This window comes from Heterocephalus glaber, unplaced genomic scaffold, assembly GCF_053883595.1.
Source record: "Heterocephalus glaber isolate CG9 unplaced genomic scaffold, H.glaber_assembly_v1.0 deba00001472, whole genome shotgun sequence".
NCBI lineage: Eukaryota > Metazoa > Chordata > Mammalia > Rodentia > Bathyergidae > Heterocephalus > Heterocephalus glaber.
Window position 1 is genome coordinate 1,490,526 of NW_028258315.1, and position 15,260 is coordinate 1,505,785.

At 41.5% G+C, this 15,260-nt stretch overlaps 1 non-coding gene and 1 pseudogene across 1 annotated transcript; both read right to left on the reverse strand.

Annotated features, from left to right (window-relative positions):
• Positions 1–2,736: 2,736 nt before the first annotated feature.
• On the reverse strand, positions 2,737–2,818 carry Trnas-gcu (transfer RNA serine (anticodon GCU)). The gene has a single exon. It is a non-coding gene; the product is annotated as a tRNA-Ser (tRNA).
• Positions 2,819–13,278: 10,460 nt separating this feature from the next.
• Positions 13,279–14,166, reverse strand: LOC101723578 (vomeronasal type-1 receptor 1-like; annotated as a pseudogene).
• Positions 14,167–15,260: the final 1,094 nt, after the last annotated feature.

Consider the following 15,260-nt stretch of genomic DNA (forward strand, 5'->3'; position numbering starts at 1 on the left):
TTTTCCTAGTAACATAATTTATAACAGCTACAAATAAATATCACCATTGCAACGAGCGTGGTAGGCAGCTTCTCAGCCAGTCCCTCCAGAACCCCAGCTCCTGTTATTCATGTCCCATGTGATCTCTTGAGTGTGGATTGGACCCACTTAATCACGGCCAGTAGAATAAAACAGTAAAAGCAATGGGATGTCACTTCTGCAAGGATATTATAATAGATGGTGACTTCTGTCTTGCACCCTCCCTGGCTCTTGCTGCTTTGGGGAGACGAGCTGTCCTGTGGAGGGATCCAATGATAAGGGGCCGAGAGTGACCTCCGGACAGCAGTTGGTGAGTGTGCAGAGCCTCAGTCTGGCATCCCGTCGCAACCATGTGTCCAGGCCCGGGGCACCAGTCTCTCCCTCCTCTAGCCTTACAATGAATGGCTGAAGCCCTTGCCAGGACGTGATTGGAGCTTTGTGGGGAACACTGAGCTGAAGCTCAGCAAGCCGCTTCTCTCCTGGAATCCTGACTCTCAAGTTGGGGGATGATAAATGTCTTAAGGAAATTTTAGGGTGGTTTGCTTCTCAGCCCCAGACGATGTATACAAGGCATAAATAAATTGTAGCACATTCACACTACTGTTGTCGGGTGGAGGTCCAGAGTTGTCATCTCGCAGGACACCCTGAGGAGTGACAAGATGGTGAAGAAGGCGCACTTCACAGGGTGGGACCCAACCAGCCCGGAGAGTTCCAGGCCAGTTGGGGCAGCTCTGGATCTCTGCTGCCGGGGCTACGGGAGGCTCTGGGGCTGGGGCTGGGGCTGGGCAGGGATTCTGGCCCACGGGGACCCCTGACTGCTCAACTTTGGGAGGGGAGTTTTCCCCCACACAAGGTTTTTAGAAGCAGGTCCTGGCACCCAGGGTCCACGGCGGGGTCAAAACCACAATGTAAGTGAGGCTGGATGCAGACCAGGGTCCGTGCTTCTGGGTTTGCACATGGCTGGGACTCTGGGGGGACAGGTTGACCTCTGTTGACTGATTTTTTGACATCGTTGTCCTTGTGGTTTCTCGATCCTCACCCCACATCTTCTTGCTGTTCGCTCGTCTTTGTTCCATCTCCTACCTCACTATGGCAAACTACACAGAAACAGAAGTGGGTAAATCACTTCTATAGCAACAGTGATGAAGCCTACTGAGTATGGCTAATAGAAAAGTGGGAAAATACATCCTATTTACATGAAGTTCAGATATAGGTAAGTATTGGTTTAAGAATGAAGAATTAAGAATGAAGTAAAAAAAGCAAAGTAGCAGTAACAGGGAAAGCCAGTTTAGGGTTACCTTTGAGGAGGGGAGGGGGTATGACTGGGAGGGACCTTTACTTGGACCCTGTCACAGCCATGCAAGTGTTGGCTTTGAAGTTGTTTGAGTTGGCATATATGTTGCACGAACTTCTCAGTGCATGCAGAGTTTCACGGCAAAATATTTAAAAATTATAAGTTTTGTAAAACATTTAAAATATGTGATAAATAGAAATTCAGAGATAATTACATGGCTGTTTTATACTAACAAGCTTCAGTGTATTTTTTTTTTTTTTGGTATCGGGGATCAAACTCGGGTCCTTGTGCTTACATAGCAGGTGTTGAAACCACTAAGCTAAATTCCTGGCCCCAGCTTCAGTGTATTTTAAATGTTTTGTGACTGAATTATTTAAAAACTGATTTAAAAAGCGGGAAAATATTTTTACAGTAAGTTATTCTAAGGATGGATAGGTTTATGCAAATAAAAGGATAACTAGAGAATGGAATTTGAGAAAATTTTGGTCATCCTACTTAAAAAAGACAAAATACATATGAATACATAGCATAATGTAATTTTATGCAAATATAAACTATAATAATTATTCAAGTCTTTGACTACTTCTCCAACAATCAATCTGAAGTCATTAATTCTCCTAAAAAAAAATTGATTTCAGGCCGGGGATTTAGCTCAGTGGTTTTGCCGCCTGCTGCTCAAGTTCAAAGACCCGAGTTCGAACCCCAGTACCAAGAAAATTGATTTCAAAAATAGAAGAATGGCTAAAGCAGATTACGATGTCCACTGCTCTGACTACCACGAAGTTATTAAAATGATGATAGGGAAGACTGCATATAAGTGAAAAGGGCTTGTGAGGTACAGTTCAAAGAGTGCACTTTAATTCTGCACCGTTGTTTGAGGGTTTGTAAACATGGCCAAGACCTGGGAAAGAGGACCTGACCTTTGTAAGAGTAAATTTTTGGTTTGTGTGGTTATCACTTAAAAATGACAACCCAGGTTTCTTAAAAATTCGCTCAAAGCCTGTGGCCATGACTTCAGTGCTACAGGTTTCTTCAGTCTTTGGGTGTCAATTTGTTTCTGAGAATCGAAGGAATCGGCTTTCTGCCTCGTTACGTTTGTCGGGGTTGTCTGTTACTCCGAGCGTGTTTCTGCTGATCTTGTCTTCATGGTGAGTCACCTCTTCTCCCTCTCGCAGCCAGTTTCTTCCCTGTCTGCCACACTCTCCCTGTCCCTGAGGCCTTCTTTAGGGAGGAAACTCACCAGGAGGAAATTCATTACAGGATCAAGGAAACATCTCGCCTAATAATGGTGTCCAATTACCCGTGAGGGTGAAAATCCAGGCAAATCACAGCAATATCTGTGGAACAGAAAAACTTGATTCTCACGAAGTCAAGAGACTTAAGTTACATGAAGTACCGCTGGACACGAACTAAAAGGAGCCCGCCGACGAGGGTGGGACTCGAACCCACGCGTGCAGAGCACAATGGATTAGCAGTCCATCGCCTTAACCACTCGGCCACCTCGTCCGGATGCCGGCGGCTCCGCGCGGTCGGCCTGGAGCACGCGTGCGCCCGACGGCGGCTGGGAGGACTCGGGCGGGGCGGGGCGGAGCCGGGGTCGCAGCCGGCGGACGGGCTGCTTCCCGGGAAGGCGCAGTCTGGGGAGGTCGAGGCTGGGGCGGGGCCCGCGCCCGCCGGGAGGGAGCAGAGCGGAGCTGGAAGCGTCCGAGGGGCAAAGTCTGTGGAGGAGACGACCCGGGAAGCGAGGCGGGCAGCGCCGGGGGCCCGGGGCTCCCCCTGCCCTTGCGGCCGGGCTTTCTCTGCGCTCCTCTTCCTCCCCGGGCGGCCGGCCGGCCCCTCTCACGGAGCGGAGCGCGGGCCCTTTCCTCTGCCTGGCGCAGTCACTTGCCCAGGTGTGGGCTCTCAGTCTAACCCTTACTTTTAATTAAATACTCTGTTTTGTTTTTCTGTTGGTCGTGTTTGCAGTACCGAACGACCACAAGCCTCGTGGGGCGGCTGGGCCGTGAACACACCGGACCCAGGATCTGAACGTCAAAACCGAAAGGTAACCTGCTGGAAGATAAAACAGTCAAACTCCAGAACACAGAGGCATAAGCGAGGGCTTTTTGAACAGAACCCCAATTGCACAAGAAATAGTATAAAAAAATCAACAAACGGGAACACATCAAATTAAAAACCTTCCATGCAGCAAAGCGGACAGTTCAGAGAGTGAAGAGACAACCTACAGAATGGGAAAAAAACTTTGCCAGCTATTTCCTGGGTCGAGGACACACAGTACCTGGGATGAACTCAGAACCTTGCGCTTGCAAGGCAGGCGGCAGCACCACTGAGCTAAATCCCCAGCCCTTTAGAATATAGTTTTGATCAGAGTTACCACACGTTTTAGACGCTCAATCACTTCACAAATATGTGCAAGAAAAACGCTGGCTCTCTTTCTCTTGTTTTGCTCCCTTTGGGCAGCCATTTGCCTTTTGCTTTGTGTTGCTGTGGTTTTCCAGCGCGGCCCCGAACGGCACGTGCCAATGACACCCTCAGACGGCCTCAGGGGCTGTTGGTCTTTTTGGGTCTTTGTTACCGGAAGACACAAAATTGTGTTCTAATACATGTTTTTATTGTTAGTTTTCAATTTTTTTCTTTTTTTGGTACCTGGGATTGAACTCAGGACCTTGTGCTTTTGAGGCAGGTGGCAGAACCACTGAGCCAGATCCTCAGCCCTAGTTCTTGATTTTTTAGACTTAGTGTTTTTCCACCACCTCTCTTTCCTCACCTTCATGAACTCCACGCATAGGAATTCTTCCAGTCATTGTTTTGCCTTCCAAATATATCATCATTTTCATTGAATTTGAATTCACTGTCTATAAATGTGATGGGCAAATATTATTCACCCATCTTTTCTTTTCTGAATATAGTAATCATTTAAAAAAATCACCTCCCATAAATAACCATTAAAATTTTTGCATGAAAAAGAAATTATATAGCAATTACACATGGCTGTCAAGCGCCCATCCTGTCTTCCTCCCATCCTAGTATGCGTTCCTTTGCCTGCCTTTGCCTCAGATGCGCTGTTTCCCAAATCTTTTCCTGTCACAATAGGGCTTCTTCTCACTTTGGTGAAGCACATTGTAAACTAGTTTCCTGAAAGAGAGTTTATTGGAGATGAGACTTTAAATATTTTTAGGGTTAGAGAACATCTTTTATACTTCTCTGACTTCCTTGAATGATTGTGTAAGGAAGGCTAGGCTGGGGAATATTTTCTTTCAGGACTTGGAAATTTATTTCGGGGTTATGGGAAAGTTCTCCGTGTTCTTCTAGCTTTCAGCTTTGCTTTCAAATTACTGATACTTCATTTGCCACTAGCATTTATTTCTCTTGTTCAGTAAGATTTCTTAGCCTTAATGCTTTGAAATAAATGTCTGAAACATAAACCTTAAGGTATTTCTAGTTTTATTATGCTGAGAACTCTTTTACATTACTAAATTATTTTAGTTTGGGAAATTAGCTTGATATTTTTGTCATTTATTTTCTCAGTTCTGTGTTCTCTGTTCTTCCTTTTCTTTTTCTGGAACTCCTCTTACTTGAAGTTTGAACTTCCAGGATGTTTCCTCTGCTTTCTGAAAATTTCTTTATTTTATGTTTTTTACATTTTAATGAATGGATTATTTTAGGTAGTTTTAGGTTTACAGAAAAAATGATGCTCCCATTTTTCCTTCTCTTCCTGTATAGCTTCCCCTATTATTTACATGTTATATTATGGCAGTACATTTGTGACAATTGGTAAAACAATATTGACACATTTATCAACTAAATTTTACATTAGGATTTAATCTCAGTGTTGCACCTTCTGTGGGTTTTGAGAAATGAATAATAACGAGTGTCCCCCGTACTGTACCATACAGAATGGTTGCATTGCCCAGAAACTCCCATGCTCCACTTCTCCATCCATCCCTCCTTTCCCTAAGGAAACTACTGATCTCTTTATTGTCTCTACAGTTTTATCTTTCCAATAATGTCGTCTAATTGACTTATACCTACATTATGCAGCCTTTCCCTATTGGCTTCCTCCACTTAGGAAAATGCATTGGAGCTTCCTCCTTGTCTCCGTGTGGCTTGCTAGCTCATTTCCTTTGCTTGCTAATATTCCATTGCACCACTCACCTACTGAAGTACATTCATCTTGGTTGCTTCCAAGCATTAGCAGGTATGAATAGAGCTGGTATACACATTTGGTGCAGATTTTGGCTCGGACACAGGTTTTCTGTTCGTTTGGGTACTTACTAAGGAGTGCAACTGCTGAAATTCCCTTTTATGTTTTTACTTTACATCCTGGACGATGACTTTCACCTTTTCATTCTGATTTTTCTATTATATCCTCTCTTTCTCTCCCTGTCTCTCCCTCTCCCTCTCTCTCTCTCTAACTTTCCTGAGAAGTTTTCTTTCCTCTACCTAATATTTTCCTTGTTTTTTTTTTCTCAGTTTATTTTTTATTTCTGTTGCTCACATTTATTTCCGATGTTTAGTGCCCTTTGATTGCTGGTCAGCAATTATCAATTAGGTCTTAAAGCAATTGGACACTGCGACTGTAAGTGCAGTTTACTGACTCTAGGCTTCATTTTAGGATAATCTGCCTGTGTCATTTACTATCAGACACTTACATGTGAAAATGTAACTTCCCTCTCTTGGGATAGCAAAATTTCTCGAAGAAGAATTATTTAAACTTCTACCTAAATGGCATAAAACTGACTTTCTGAATTCTGAGAAAACCCTTAAAAAAACAAGCTGGAGGAAGTTCTTTTTAAATTTCAAACTTAATGGCACCTTCTATTTCAAAGTATAAAATTATATCAAATTACAAATAAATCATAAACTTATATTTATATAAAGACTGCATTACTTCTTAGCTCTAAACAAAGACCTTGCAACTTTATACTTGGCGGGCCCTTGAAACTGGGCAGAATTAAGACAAAGAGCCCCACATTCTTTCGGGATACTAAGGTGAGCAGGGCAAGCTGAACCTTGAAGCACAAAAGAGATGGAGAAGGAAGATTTCAGTCTTGGGTCTGTTATGGCTCAGGTCTAAATGTCCCCTCAAGGCCTCATGCAGTCATAGGTGGGGCTTTTTCAGAGGTGGCTGGATCTAGAGTGTGTGATACTGGGATTGAGGGTGGGTGATTACTAAATCAGTCCACTGATTGGTTGGGCACACCCTGCCCTTGTGGCCTAGCCAGAGTACAAAAGGGGCAGAAAGAAGCTACTGAGGCCCTTGCTTGCTTTGCTACCTTTTGCCCCCCATGAACTGTTTCTCTTCGGTGATGACCCTCTGCCACGTTGCCCTGCCTTGAAACCAGCCAACTATGGAATGAAATCTCTACAGTGAGCTAAATAAACCTTTCCTTCTTTAACTTTAAGTGTCGGATATTTTGCCTCAGCAAAGAGGAAAGTAACTAAGACAGCAACAACAAAAGCAAACACCAGGTGATTCTGAAGCAGCACATTAATTTAGCTAGCATGAGCCAATGGGAAGGGGCTGGGAGGCGGGTGGCGGGCAAAGGGATCTGGGATGATCAAGATGTGTTATATGCATGTTCCATTCACCCCAACGTGGACTGTTGTGTATTACAAACATACACTAATTATAAAAGAGTTCCATGGAATAAAATGCTAAATTTAGCCTACACATCATTGCTTTCTTCACATCTGGCACTGAGGTGCACTTGGTATTCACTGAATTCTATAGAGTAAAAATCTAGTAACGCATCGGCAAAACGCAGGGACAGAAAGACGCTGGAGTCTCAAACCCGGGGAGCAGAGCTCACTTGACTTCCTGGACGCGCGCGCGAGCGCACCCTGGTGTGAGAAGGGGGGATTACACTTCGGTCGGTGGCTCCGCCGTTCAGGTCTCTCCGCTTGTAGGAGGACAAGCACGCACAGGAGCAAGCACACGCACGGGCTACGTAAGCACGCATGCACTCACGCAGGCGCTAAGCGTGGCCAGAGGATCCAGGAGGGTCCTCGGCGAGGCTCGCGTCTGTGTGAAGTCCCAGAGGCCTGGAAGACAGTTCCATGTCCTGGCGCGGACAGTCGGGAAAGCACTTCGTGTACCTGAAGTCTTCTTAAGAGAAGATGAAGCGGACTCGCCGGGGATTTGACCCTGGACCTCTCGCACCCGAAGTGAGACCCCTGCCCCTGCACCAAGCAGCCACCCGCCGGCCTCGCGCCCCACCGGGTGCGGAAGGAGGAGGTGGAGGGCTTGGCTTTGCGTCTGGATTCTCGGGGATGCCCGCCCCCGAGTGCTGCAGTAGTTACCCTCCACGCGCCACCCCTGAAGGGCAAGGTCGGTGCCACTGCCCGTCCCAGCTGAAGTCACCAAGCGCCGCTCGCTTGCTTGCAAGAAGACTAACCCGTGGGAAAACACCTCCTTTCTATCTTTTCTAAACTGTAAGTAATTTAACTAATTGCCATGAAATTCCATTAGAAGAGTGACGGTCCCGCTGGTTTCCTCACCTTCTTCACTCTTAGAAAGTGGGTGCCGTTCCTGAGTGACGTCTGGACCGTTTGGTCTAACACGGATTATTTTGGGATAACAAGTTATCGGATCTGCCCCGTCTCAGCAAAGGCCCAGTGGTGAGAGATTCCGTAACGTTATGTTTTCAGAGGCACGAAGAGTTCAGGACGTTACCAAAACTGCTTGAACACAAACCTTGCACACCAGGCGTTAGGAGACACATCTAAACCACCGTTTAAGTCCGTTTTAGATGTATATGTTGAACTAATGCATAGTTTCTGTTTCATCTTGGTGTACGGAATTTGATGCATTTAAATTTTGTTTTCAAAAGTCAGGCCAGGCATTTAGCTTAGTGGCATGGTGCCTGCCTTGCAAGCGCAAAGTCCTGAGTTCGATTCCCCCTCCTCCAAGTGGCCCTTATTCAGTTCATTCTTCCACTTATTTAACGGTTATTTATAGGGTGTCTGTTACCAAAAATGGAATTTTTTGTAACCACAAGTAAAAATGGTGATTTTTTTTTTTCATATGTGAGAAGAAAAGTCAGTCTTTCGTGAAAAGGAGTCTAGATTTAAACGAGCGCTCATTTGAGTTTTGACATGGATTTACTGACTGGTTCCACATGATTACAAAGTTACTGGGCTTTTCTCTATCTGTTTCTGCCCTCTTTACTAATATTAGAATAATAAAATATTTTCTTGCAGTCAAACAGCTTGCTTTGTATGCTGAAAGTTTGAAAAATCTTGATTAGTTCCTCTTCAATAGGTATGTAAGAGTAGAAATAATTCCTAACAGACCCCAAATCAGTGTTGCCTGTGGTCCTGCCTCAGCCTTCTTCTTTCATGAAAAGAGGTTCTCTTCTTGAAATAGCATCTAATGTTTACGTAAGGATGAAGCCCAACACAAGACTATGCCGAGATTTTAAACCAAAGGTTGAGTACTTCAGTGTGGGAAAGAAGTATTCGACGTAAACCCAAAGGCTTGGCAAAGAATCAGTCCCTTGATACATAACTTGGAGCATTTCTGTTCATCCTGAAATCAACTGAAGAGATTAGTTTCCTAATTTGGGAACTCAGTGCTGTGGTCTTGGGGTTGCACACTTCACAAAGCCCATTCCTTTTTTTTTTGGTACTGGGGATTGAACTTGGGACCTTGTGCTTGCAAGGCAGGCACCGGAACCACTGAGCTAAATCCCTGGCCCTAACAAAGCCCATGCCTTAGCTCTGGGTTACCTGCATATTCCAAAGAGAAACCTTATGAGAATTCATTAGCAAGCAGGAATGATTATCTCGAAAGAACTGAGAGTTGCTGGTATTGGATCGGCTTCTAGAGGCTATTTTTTTACAGTGTCAAATGACTGAAGGATTCTGTGTTGAGTTTTAGCAGAATATAAAGATTTCAGTTACGAAGCAGATACACTAATGATTTTTTGGGTGCTATCCTGTTTTATTTTAGGGTACCTGATATTTATTAGTCCATGTTCGGAGTACATAATGTTTATATTCCTTGTGTGGAGTTGGCACATGTACATAAAACATCTTAATTCATCTTTTCACCTTCTTTCCCTCCCTTTTCTACCTTCTCCCTCCATCTGTTGATCCCTTTCCCATTTGGGAAAGCTCTATCTCCCTACTTCCCATTATCTATCTTTTAGTTTGCTTTTTATTTATAATTTGGGTTTCTCATATAAGAGAAACCGTGTAAAATTTAAGCTTGTGTGTCTAATTTATTTCACTTAACATTATGGTTGTAAGATGTATCCATTTAGTTACAAATCACTCAAGTTTACTCCCTCATGTACAAATGCCACATTTTCTTTAGCCGTTTATCTGTTGATGGACATACAGGCTGATTCCAAGATATAGCTATTATGAATTGTGCCGCTACACACATGGTTATGCAGGTATCACTGTAATGTGATGATTTAACACTTTTTGGAAGATACCTGAAATTTCTTAATTGAACTTTTTTATTGTAAATGTTTAAGGTGTGCACCATGATGTTTTAATATGTGTGGTGGAGTGGTTACTATAATCAGGCAATTTAACATTTATTATCTCACATAGTTACATAGTTACTTTTTTTAACGTGTGCTAAAAGCAACTAAAATCTAGTCTTAGCAAATTTCAAGCATATAGTACAATATTACATGTATTATCTTTGTGTTTTACGTTAGATCTGTAGACTTCCTCATTTACATATCTACAACTTTGTGTGCCTAAATAGACATTGCTCCATTTTCTCTGTATCTTACTATTGTGACTAGAGCTACTATAAACATGGTAGTGTTGATACCTTTTCAACCTATTGATTTCGTTTCCCATGGATATATATCTTGCAGTGGGATTTCTGGATCATATAGTAGTTCTATTTTAAAATTTTGAGTAACCTTTATACTCTTCATCATAGCTTTACTGATTTACATTCCCACTGCCAATTTGCAAGAGCTCTGTTCACATGCCCACCAACTTGTACTCTCTTACGTCTTTTTGATGACACCATAGCCATTCTAAGGGGTCTGAGATACCCCCTTTGGCTTTAATTTTCATTTTCCAAATGATTAGTGATGTTCAATATTTTTCATAGATCTGTTGACCATTTTATGTCTTCTTTTGAGAAATGTCCATTCAGATCTTTTGCTTAATTCTTTTTTGGTACTGGGAATCAAACTCGGGACCTTGTGCTTGCAAGGCAGGCGCTGGAAGCACTGAGCTAAATCCCCAGCCCCTCTTTTGCTTAATTTTTAATCAGGTTATTTTATTTATGTGCTGTTGAGTCCCTTATATATTTTGGTTATTAACCCTTTAGAAGACGTATGCTTTGCAAACACTATTCTGTGAATCTTTTCATTTTTTAAATTATATTTATTTTATTTTTAACTGACAAATATCTATGTATTTACCATGTATATGTTGTTTTGAAATATGTATACATATATATGGGTGCACTAAACTCATGTATGGATTACTTTGCATAATTTTCATTTTTTCTGTGATATAAACACTAAGTTTATGCTCTCAGGTTTGTGTCTTTCACCAAATTTAGGAAGATTTCAGCCATTATGGCTTCAAATTTATGTAAGATTTTACAGAAAAAAATGATGCAGAATACATCTTCCTATTTTGACTTTATTGGTTACAAATCTATACGTACAAGAGAAATGAAGAGTAGTTGTGGTTACGAACCACATCAGTGTTTTCTAAAATTCAGTGTTTGCAGTTTCTCCTACCTTTCTTTTATTCCTCTAAAGTGTGTAACAGTTTTAATGATGCATTTCTCTAGTTGTAATTGTTTTTTGGTTAAGATTTTAGATTGAATTTACATTTTCTCAGTTCAGTTCTGACTTTTCAGAGGGAAGCTCCAAATAGCCTCCACTTGGCAACTCAAATTCCAGAGCACCCTTAATAGTTTTGTGCCACTGGTTACCCAGCATCTCCTATTCATTCAGACAGTTCCTATTCTTACTGCTAAATCGTTTCTTCTTTGTGATTAAAATTTTAAGTACTGTTTTTTATTACATGAAAGACTTTTACATCCATTCTTCTGAGTCTGTTACTAGAACCCAGTCAAGAAATATTTACTTTATTGTTCTTTATGCTCTCTGCTGGGAAAAAGTTGTCCCAGGAATGCTACAAAACTAAGATATAATACACTCCTTGCCTTCAAATAAGTCACAGTTATATAAGAAAGAGAAATCCCAGCATACATCATGATGCAGCATAACATAAATAACTTCAGAAGCTGCGTGGAAGGCAGGAGGATCATGGCTAGGTGGAGGCCAGCCTGGACTACATAATGAGACAGACCCCATCTGAAAAACCAAAAAGCAAAACAAACAAACACCCAGACCAACCAACTAACCAAACAAAAAAGCTATGTGGACATAGGACAACCAATCCAAAAAGAAATGAATGCTTAGTTATTGTTTATTAGAGTAGTAGAAGTCCAAATATTTACAAAAATCTTTGTCTTCATAAAGACAGAAATATGGTAGAAGGATTCTTAATAAAGTGGTAGAAGTCTAATTACTCTAAGATTTTGTACTATCAATGAGTTGTATTAGCTTTCCTGTCACTGAGACACAATACTGGTACCCACAAATTAAAGGATTAGAGGTTTCAGGGAGTTCAGTCCATGGTTGGCTGCTCCAAGATAGACACATCGTGGTGGAATGAAGATGTTTGGTTCATGTTAGCCAGGAAGCAGAGCAGGGGAAATGTCCAGTGACTAAGGGGCCAGGGGCCATCTGTAGTACCCAAGGTCATGCCTCCAAGACTCACCCAGACACACCCAGAAATGTATTTTATTAATCCCCTAGGTGGTTCCCAAGGGAGCCAGGTTGACACAGTTAATCTCCACATGTGCATGAAAGAAAAAGAGCATGAAATGTTTTTTAAAATGGCTTGATCAATTATCTTACTGATAAAGCTATACATACATTGTGGCCAAATATGTACTTTGGTTCCATTTAAAAAATTAAAGCCAAACTCTTTAAATAATGCAGAACCAGATTATTTTTATAGCTCTAATGAGAGAAAAAATAGTTGATGATTGTGGGGAGTGCCATAGCACTAACAAATGATTTCTAGAAACAAGTTATAAATTATTTTCTCAATTAATTTAGACTTTGAAAACAATGCTTTTACATGTTTCAAAAACCAGAAAATATAGAAAGGCTTCTACTCACTGTGCCTCCATTTGCCTAGTTTCTCTCAAAACAGATAACAACTCTTACTTTTTTTTTATTCTTGCAGAAGATGATGAAGATAAAAATCTAATAATTTTGTTCCATTTTGAATTCTATTATTTTCACATTACTTTTAATTTATCCATTAAAACACTCTCAATTATTATTTCATATCAATACATTTTGAATTTACCCATTCTTTCATAAATACCAAAATTTCAAATGTTTTTGTATGGACAGATACTTATGATTATTTTCTTTTTCCTGTTTGGTGCTGGGTATGGAACAAATGGCCTCATGCATGAAAGGCAGGTGCTCTTTCCCCTCAGGTACACCCCTAGCTCCTGAGTATTTTCATGTAGCTAACAAAATAGCACCTTCTGCTGGAGAGTTAGTGTTCCTATAATAAAATACAATATTTTGCTATTGAAGTTCTTAAACTAGTATGTGTCCTGACTAAAAGGTGAATGCTTTAGTAATTTTGCCAAATTGTTCTCCTCACTACAGGAAGCCTGGTGGTTAAAGAGCTATTGTACATATATAAATGTTACACCATATTTTGAAGGGTGGCAGGATGGAGGATGAAAAGATGATCTCTGATGATCTCTGTTATCAGGTAAGGGCTAGCTGCTCAGTAGGTATATTGCGTGAGGATGAACTTTTAGTTGTTTAAGCCATTCTTACTTGATTTTTAAAATATAAAGCTTAGGAAAGCCAGTAGTTATTTCAAACTTCCTTACTGAAGACATCAAAGAAATAGGCATTTTTCTGAAATCATTGTTAAGCATGCCAATATTCAGCTAGGCGTCCATCTCTGTGAATCAGCACAAATGGACTGACGATCGCATAACCAAGGGTCAGGAATTCTTGAACATTTACTAAGAAATATTTCTCTGAGGAGGTAATTACATATAAAGAAATGGCACAATCTGTCCAATAAAAGAAAAGAGAACTCAGCATCAGAAGGAGAACACTCTGAATGGCTTTGAGCTCGGGGAATTTTGCAGAAGACCTTGTTCTGCGGGTAGAGAACCTGCTGGTGGTGCCTGTGGAGAAGAAACGCTATGTAGACACTGGCCCCACCCATGACACCCAGAGACACAGTATCTCTCAGAACCATGAGAATTAGAAAAATCCAGTTTTTTGCCTGGAGTTTTAGTAGAAAATAACAATGGATGTCACTTTTACTAGCTTGTGATGTGTTCCTGCTCGGGACAGAACAGATCACGTTCATGCTTAACAAAGGGTTGAGAATCCAGAAGAAGAGAAACAAGGGAAGAATGTGCCATGGATCCTTTAGCTTGAGCCTCCTCCACCCGGAGTGTCCGGGACTCATGGTGTCGGCCTGGACCCCCGTGAGGAGACCGCTGGTGCAGATGGACAGGCCCCGGGCACCTGCTCCAGGCAAGCCACAATCTTACAGCCTGTGTCATTGAGGAAGTTTCCCAAGCCGAACACTGCCATTGTCTTTAGGGTTCCCTTGGAGAGAAGCTTTATGATATTTGTAAAAGCCAAGTGGATGCGAATAAGATGTATAGATTTCTTCCTAGGGCCCATAACGAACATACACATATAATTTACAAAAACAAATACATTCCCCATTGTGCCAAGTCCAGTTAGAAGAATGAATATTGTTATTTTGATAACGTTCAAAACCATTTCTAACTTCTTGGACAGAAAAACTTTGGATCTTTCAAATATTGTTGGAAGAAAGAATCAGTAATGATGATATGTATCTGCAAAATGTATTTCATAACATAGCGTATTTCTGGCATATAGCGGGCAGTTCTGATATACGCAATAGAGCAGACTTTTGTCCAGAGAATGTCATTCCTTTCCCTGGCGCTTTTTCTGGAACATTCTGTAACCTTATGTGCCATCTGTGGAAGAAGATACAAACGTCTAAAGGTGTAAAATAGACCTCTTTGATACCCATATCAGTAAAACTAAACACCCTTTTAAAATCTTTACAATCCCTTATATTTGTAGTGTTGTGTGGTGAGTTAAACCAAGAAATTCCTCCAACCTGAATGTCTCTCCCTGGCCTTTTTTTTTTTTTTTTTACTTAAATCTATCACATTGCCTTTGGCCAATTCCAAAAACCGGGCCTCAGCGTAAGTCCTTGAACTCTTCTAAACCCAACATGTAGACACTTGTGTGATCTTGTTGCTTCAAGTTCAACAGTTCTCAAATGTAGAAACATTTTTCTTCTGAAATTCCTCTTCTTCAGAATATATCTCTCATTCTAATTAGCATAGCAGTCCCTTGTTTGTGTCCTGTTACCAGATTCTCATATTTTGATTCATAAACCTTTCTGTTCTAGAGTTGTCTTTTAAAACCTTGAGCTGATTCTATGATTTCACTGTCTACACATTTTTGGTGGGTTTTCTTTGATTTTTAACATGAAATCAAATAGCATACTACTTCACTTTAACTGTTGGTGCTTAATCAAAAAGAGCTCTGGAATAAGCCTTTGGTCTGAAAATATATTTACCTTATGCAGCTAGGGAGAGTGGAAGGAACCATGAGATGCTCTCTAGGAAGGGCTTAGGAGCTGTCAGAGTTCCCACCGAGGGACCATAGAAGCCTCTCAGGCAAGCCTGGATCAGTTCTGGCTGTGCTTTAGGGAGCTCAGGTCTTTTTAGGTATTGTGTGCTCTCATGAGACACAGGCGGTGTATGAAGTAGGAATCCCCATTAATAACTGTATAGCAGAGTGGGAAATTGGTAAGAAAAGTGTCATCACTCAAATGGGGGCTCATG